Below are 6,582 nucleotides of genomic sequence, written 5' to 3'. Positions count from 1 at the left end.
TATTCCTGCAGTGCACTAACCCGGGGATGTTTGTGTGCCAGTAAATGCTCCAGGCCAAGCTCTGAGTTGTGGAAATCCAATAAAAGCAAATTAGATGTTCCTGCGGAGCGTGTGGGGGTAGCAGCACGAGGCACATGGGACGCTGAAATAACAGCACATGCCAGGCTGTGCTGCATCGTGGCCTTCCTGGAGGAACCTAGAGAGAGAAGAAGCAGAAGACCTGGGTGTCTGAGGGAAGGCCCTCTGGGGATCATGGGCTGTGGATTAATCTTTAATGATGGAGAATACTGATGATATTTTGGATTTACTTAGGCTTACCATGAGACAAGCAATATTCTGATCCTTTGCCTGAATCAACCGCTTTTGGGGGGTAGCCTTGATTGTCATCTCAGTTTACAAATAAGGGAACAGAGAACGTGACCCTTTGCCCATCATCATGTGCCTCACCTGATATACGATAGCAGGCGATTCTACCCCAGTATCCTCTCCTCGCGCTCCCCAGTGTGTGTGTGTGTGTGTGTGTGTGTGTGTGTGTGTGTGTATGTACGTGCGCGTGTGTGCACGTGCGAGCGCACGTATGTGTAAGCATTGCAGCAGCTCTCTTCCCTAAATCTGTAACTTACCCTTTCTGCTGGAGTGACTGGTGAGGAGGTCCTAGATCTGCCTGTCCCTGCTTCCTAGTATGGGGTTTCAGCTGCACACAGCAGCGACCTGGAATTTGCTCTGCAGACCAGGCTGCCCTTGAACTCCCAGATCTGCCTGCCTCTGCCTCCCAAGTGATTAATCACTCTAATTCTTTAAAGAAAATTATCTATTTATTTATTTATTTATTTATTTATTTAATTTATTTTTGTCTACATGTACATCTATACCACCTATGAGCCTGTTGCCCTTGGAGGCCGGAAGAGGGATTTGGATCCTTGGAACTGTAATGAAGGGTCATAGGTGCCCTGTGGATGCTGGGAACCAGACCCAGATCTTCTGCAAGAGCAGCAAGTGTTCTTAACTGTGGGGACATCCCTCCAGCCCTAGGGTGTGGCTGTTTTTATTAGTGTCTCTGTGCATGATGTGTGGATAGGTTAGGGTTCGTGCTGGAGCAACAGAGGAACTTTATAGGGGCAGCTGTACGCCTTTATGTGGTAAGTCTAGTTGCCAGACTTGTGTAGCAAGCACCTTTAATGTCTGAGCCACCTCCTCAATCTCTCAGTTAAACTCTATGTGTCGTAGCCGTAGCAGAGGACCACTTTCCGGGGCATGAGTAAATTCCATTGTTTCTTAGGCTGCATCTCCACACAGTGCTCTGTTTCGCCCAGTTTGTTCTGGGTCAAGGTTATCGATAAGATAAAATATGCTGTAGAGAAACAGCACTATCTCTGGTCACGCTGAGAAGGCACTGTGATGGATCTGGGGCCGGAGAGCCCGAACCTGGCTCACTACCTCACCTGCGCATGTGCAAGCCGAAGTCCTCTGGTCCTGTTTATCTGCCTGTGCAGCAAGGGAACAGGGCTTTGGGCTGATGGCACAGAGAGTGCAGGGCCTCTGAGCCTGCTGCACATAATGAATGTGGTTTTGTTTTCTCGGAATCGCTGCATACCAGGAAAGCCACGTCCCCGCTCAGCTTTCTCCTTAGTGACTAAACACGAAATATGTGCTCACTGCGCTGAAGGTTGCCCACCCTCGGAGCCTCATCATTCATATTTAAAGAGCACCACACTGAAAACCTGGCCCGTCGGCTTATTCCTTTTTCTTTTGAAATCCACATGCAGACTTCATAATATCAGTGTTTCCAGCCCTGGGGTGATTGGCAGAGCGAAAAAGCTCTCCGAATCAAAGCCTCCTGCCTGGATTCTTCTCTGGGCCTACACACCCAGCTGGCTGAGCAGGGCCAGATGTCTTATCTCCCGGGACCGAACACCCATGAAAGGGGATGCCGGTTCTTGCTGTCTTCCCAGTGACCACCCTCAGGAGGATCACCCAGAACACGTGTCATGAATTTGAAGATCTGCCCAAATGTGACCTGCTATAATAAACTGAGTTCTAGCTCAGAACCGTGAAACTGAAACCAACCCTTGGAGAGGATACCAGCGAGGAAGTGGTTCTACGAGGTAGGAAGAGGAGAGTTTTGGTGTTTGCTCCCTGGAGACACGGTTTTCAAAGTCACTGGAGCGTTCTCTTTGTTTTCTGAACCTGAGATAATATTAGAAGCTGTGTGATAGGCAGGGTGCCCGGCCCTGGCTGACTCTTGGAGGTGTGGCCTTTGTATCCCAGTCAGGGCCTCAGAACTCGGGCAGGCTTTGTGGTACTTCTCTTTGTCCCAGGACAAACAGGTGCTCTGCTTTTTTGGGGCCTGGGCTACCTCTTGATCTGAGCGGCAGGGCTTACAAATGTCAGATGGGTCCATGTGAGGGCTCAAAGTGACTCGTAGGGTACTCTCCCAGCACGACAGCTGTGACCATCTTCATCACAGCAGCTGCTGGAAAGAGTCCCTCAAAGGACAGTCGGGTGTCCATGTTCCCTGTGGAAGGAGGCGGGGCTGAGATTCCAGCTCTTTTCTATACCTCCCTGCCAGGTGTAACTCCTGCGGGAGGAAGAGAGTGGTACAATGTGGAAGGTTAATTGAAGGGGCAGGGGCTGGGGTGGGGCGTGAGTCCATGTATGCAGCTGTGCAGAAGCTGGCATCCATGCGTGGGTGAGACTTTGCAATGTTGCGTTTGTTTGGGGTCCTATACCTAACCCCTCAGTCACGCTTGTTAAGCCCAGACTCGCTGGTTCCCCAAGGCAGTCTTTGGCAGGATCATGCTTTGGCCCATCACTGGTGCCCTGTGGGGTAGATAGACATTTATTTGTTCACATCTCCGCAGGAAGTGGTCACTAAACATTGGCCAAAATATATTATGTGCATGAAATTGTCAAAGAATTCAGTTTAAAAAGGGGAAACTGTTTTTTTTTTTGTTTTTTTTTTTATGAGTTTGTCTGTGTGTCTCTCTCTGTGGTAAAGTCAAATGTGTGTCTATGCATATGAATGTGCAGGCCAAAGGTCGACACTGGGTGTCTTCCTCACTCTCCACCTTATTTCTTTGAGGCAGGGTCTCTCACTGAAACTGGAGTTCATTGATTGGCTAGTCTGCCAGCCAGCAGCCCCGGGGGAACGTTCTGTCTGATTCCCCAGCTCTTACAGACACATGCTGCTATGCCCAGCATCTTACATGCATGCTGAGTATTGAACTCAGGTCCTCAAGCTTCTGTGACTAGCAAGTTACCCACGGAGCCTTCTCTCTAGCCTCATCTTGATCATAATTCTTGATTGGATGGAACCCTCCTTGAATAGTGATGACCGAGTTTTATTGTAGCAGCCTAATTTCAGGAAACCTTAGAATCTTGCTGATGATGCCTGGTACCTGGCCCAGATAGAAAAAATGCTTTTCAAGTGAGTGTTGAAAGCCCTTGACACTGCAAACTGCCCAAGACTTCTAAGACCTTTGGTTCTAAATTTTCTCTTTGATGGTAGAGTGGGTACACAGAGAAAAACAGCAAATGCCACTCAAAACACTTCCTGGTTTGGTGAAAAGCCCTGGTCATCAGGTGGAAAACAAGGCAATGGAGAGGCAAACAGAAGGTACACCCATCCCAGTGTACAAGCACCAGGCAAAAGGATCAGGTACTAGCTTCTGCAGTTGAGACTTTTCTTCAATCCCATCACAAATTCTTTGCTCATTATTGACACGTGGAAAAAAATTGTTGGGCCCTCTGTTTACATCACAGGCTCTCCACATGGTCTAGAACACAGGCTCACACACAGGGGCCATTCAAAGCTAAAAGACCAATGGCAAATTCCTCTGACTCTTTCTGAACTGACAGGGCAAGTGGCCGCCAGCAGTCAGGACCCAGTCCCCAGCCACAATTTCCTCACTGCCCAAAGCCTTTACCTGGCCTCACTATGGCTTGGACATTTTCCATCACTGTCTTTCTCTCCCTCCTCCTTTTCAATCTTCGTGGCTGTCCTACAAGCACAGACCCAGGGCTCTTTTTCTCATCTGGCCTTTCTCTCCAGGCCCACACTTACCTCTGTTATTGGTGAAAGCAATTTTATTGTAGAGGCAATCATGGAAACAATCTCCTCTTTCACCTATGCAGTCTGATGAGTTAGATGTCCCTCTGGTGCCTTGAGCATCACAATGTCCAAAAGTGATCCGTGCTCTGTCTTGTGATGGCCCACCCTTCTCCCATTCTCCCCTGAATCGGTGAGGAGCCAGACATTCAGATAGTGTCCTTCCTTTCTGCAGGGTTTCAACTCTCCTCTGCACCCCACCACCGGAGACCAGAATGGTTCCATCTTACTACAGTCACCTAAGTGGCTGCTGTGTGGGTTCAGCGGCCTCCAGTCCATGCTCAGAATTCCTACCAGGTGCTCTCCTGACTAGGCAAGCAGAGGCTTTTTGGAATGTTTCCTAAGGCAGGCCTCCCCATCAGACCCCCCAGTCCGTCCACATTTGCCTTCCCCAGAGTACTCTAAGGCTTGTGTTCCTGTCCTGGTGGTTTCCTCTTTCTGGAATTTTCCTCCCTCTTACTTGGAGGCTCTTTTGAGTAGCAGCCTCTGTGCCACCCCCTGGGGAGTCTAGTTCTCCTAATACCAGCAAGGCAGCAGGAGCTGTGGGTGCTGGGGGTGGAAGAGAGGGCCTTGGGCATGCAAAGCAAGTGCTTTACCCCAGAGCCGCAGGTGTTTTTCTTTTTTTATATGTCATCTATGATCACCATAGCAACCTATGCTGAGAAGCAGCCTTGTTTCTCAGTCTCAGTTACCGACATCCAATCAAGGGCCAAGGTTATTAAATAGAAAACTCAGAATGTAAATTTCTGAGTTTTAAATTAAACGCCTCCTCAGCAGCTTGCTCACTCTGTCCTGCTGAGTCACTCTCTCTTCAGTGTATCCACATGGTATACACTACCTGCCTGTAAGCCACTTAGTGCTGTTGGTCTTCGGTCTCCCACTATCTATTGCAACTCTGTGTTCATGTCACCCTGTTTTCCTCAGAGTGCAGGGGGTGTTGGAAAATTAGATGCCAAGGAGAAGTTGTAAAATTCTCCTTGCATCAAGGGACCAACCACAGTCACAGAACTTTCATTACGGTATTGCTTTGACTGTCCCGTTACTATTATTGTTTCTTACTTCAGTTCATTTTATAAGTTGACTTTATCATAGGTAGCATGTGTATATAAAAACATGGTATATACAGGGTCCAATGTTTGTGGTCTCGGGCATCCTCTCGGGTCTTGGGAAAGTGGGTAAGTATTTTGAATTTCACATTTTGGGGCTAGTTGAGATTGTTCTGAACTGTTGACTGTGTTTCCTGTTCTTTTTCTGTTTGTTTGTTTTCTGAGACAGGGTTTCTGCTCTGTGTAGCCTTGGCTGTCCTGGACTCCCTTTGTAGACCAGGGTGGCCTTGAACTCACAGAGATCGGCCCGCCCCTGCCTCCCTGTGTCCTGGGATTTCAGGAGCACACCACCATGCCTGGCTTCAGGTTCTTTATTTTAGAATTATGCACTGAGCAGACCCTATGGGCCACGGATAGTGTGAAGGCACCAGGCTACACAATGGGTCCTGTCTGGGAACTCACAGGCTAGTGGGGGAGGCGTGTTTAATAGGTAGAGGTAGAATACTCATTTCTGAGAAGTGGGCCCAGGCAGCCATCAAACGTCATGCTCAGGCTCTTCAGGGCCCGCCACTGAGCGACTGCACAGGCTAACAGTGCCCACTACGTCCTTAGAGGGCAGAGCCTCCTGCCAGACTACTGTTGTCTCAACAGACCTGCTATGGCTTAGTTAGGAAAAGCACTCCATGTTCATCATTCGATCCCTCACCACCTGACGAGGGACTGACCCAGATGCTGACCATGACAAACAGGGGGGCCGTCCAGAAAACTGTCCCACCCACGTCATACAGGAAGAAAGCATCCATCCCCTTGATGTTTGCTCATTCATATTTTCTTGAAACAGGATCTCTAGTTGGCCAAGGCAGGCCAGTCACTCATGATCCTCCTTGCTTACATCTAATGCTTCCAGAATGCTCTTTTTTGTTTTGATTGAGGGAGGTGGGGATGAGGATGATGGGGTCTCATGTTTTCCAGGCTGGCTGGAACTCATCACATAACCAAGGATGACCTCGAATGTCTGGTCTTTCTGCCTCCACCTCCCAAGTGCTGGGATTACAGGCATGTGCCATCACACCTCATTTCATGCAGTGTTGGGGAACTGAACTCAGAAATCCCTGCATGATAAATAAGCATTCTACCATCTGAGCAACACATAACCCTTTTTAAATTCTCAGAATATCTGCCAATTTTCAAACCTCCCACTGACCTGACAGTTAGTTGTTTTGTTGCACATGCTACTTCGTGACTCTAATAGAAAGCACGTGAGTTAGCCACTCCATAGGGAAGGGGCTGGCACTGGGAGAGAAGCCAGATCTGGAGCACTTCACTGATTCCCAGACTACATTATCAGCACTGCTCCCGCTTTTGCAAGGACGACAGACTAGTACCCCCTGCTGGTCTTGCCAGGTAAGACAGGAGACTCACTAAAAT

The sequence above is a fragment of the Psammomys obesus genome, unplaced genomic scaffold, assembly GCF_907164565.1.
Source record: "Psammomys obesus unplaced genomic scaffold, mPsaObe1.curated_primary_1811, whole genome shotgun sequence".
Lineage (NCBI taxonomy): Eukaryota > Metazoa > Chordata > Mammalia > Rodentia > Muridae > Psammomys > Psammomys obesus.
This window is presented reverse-complemented; position numbering follows the sequence as displayed.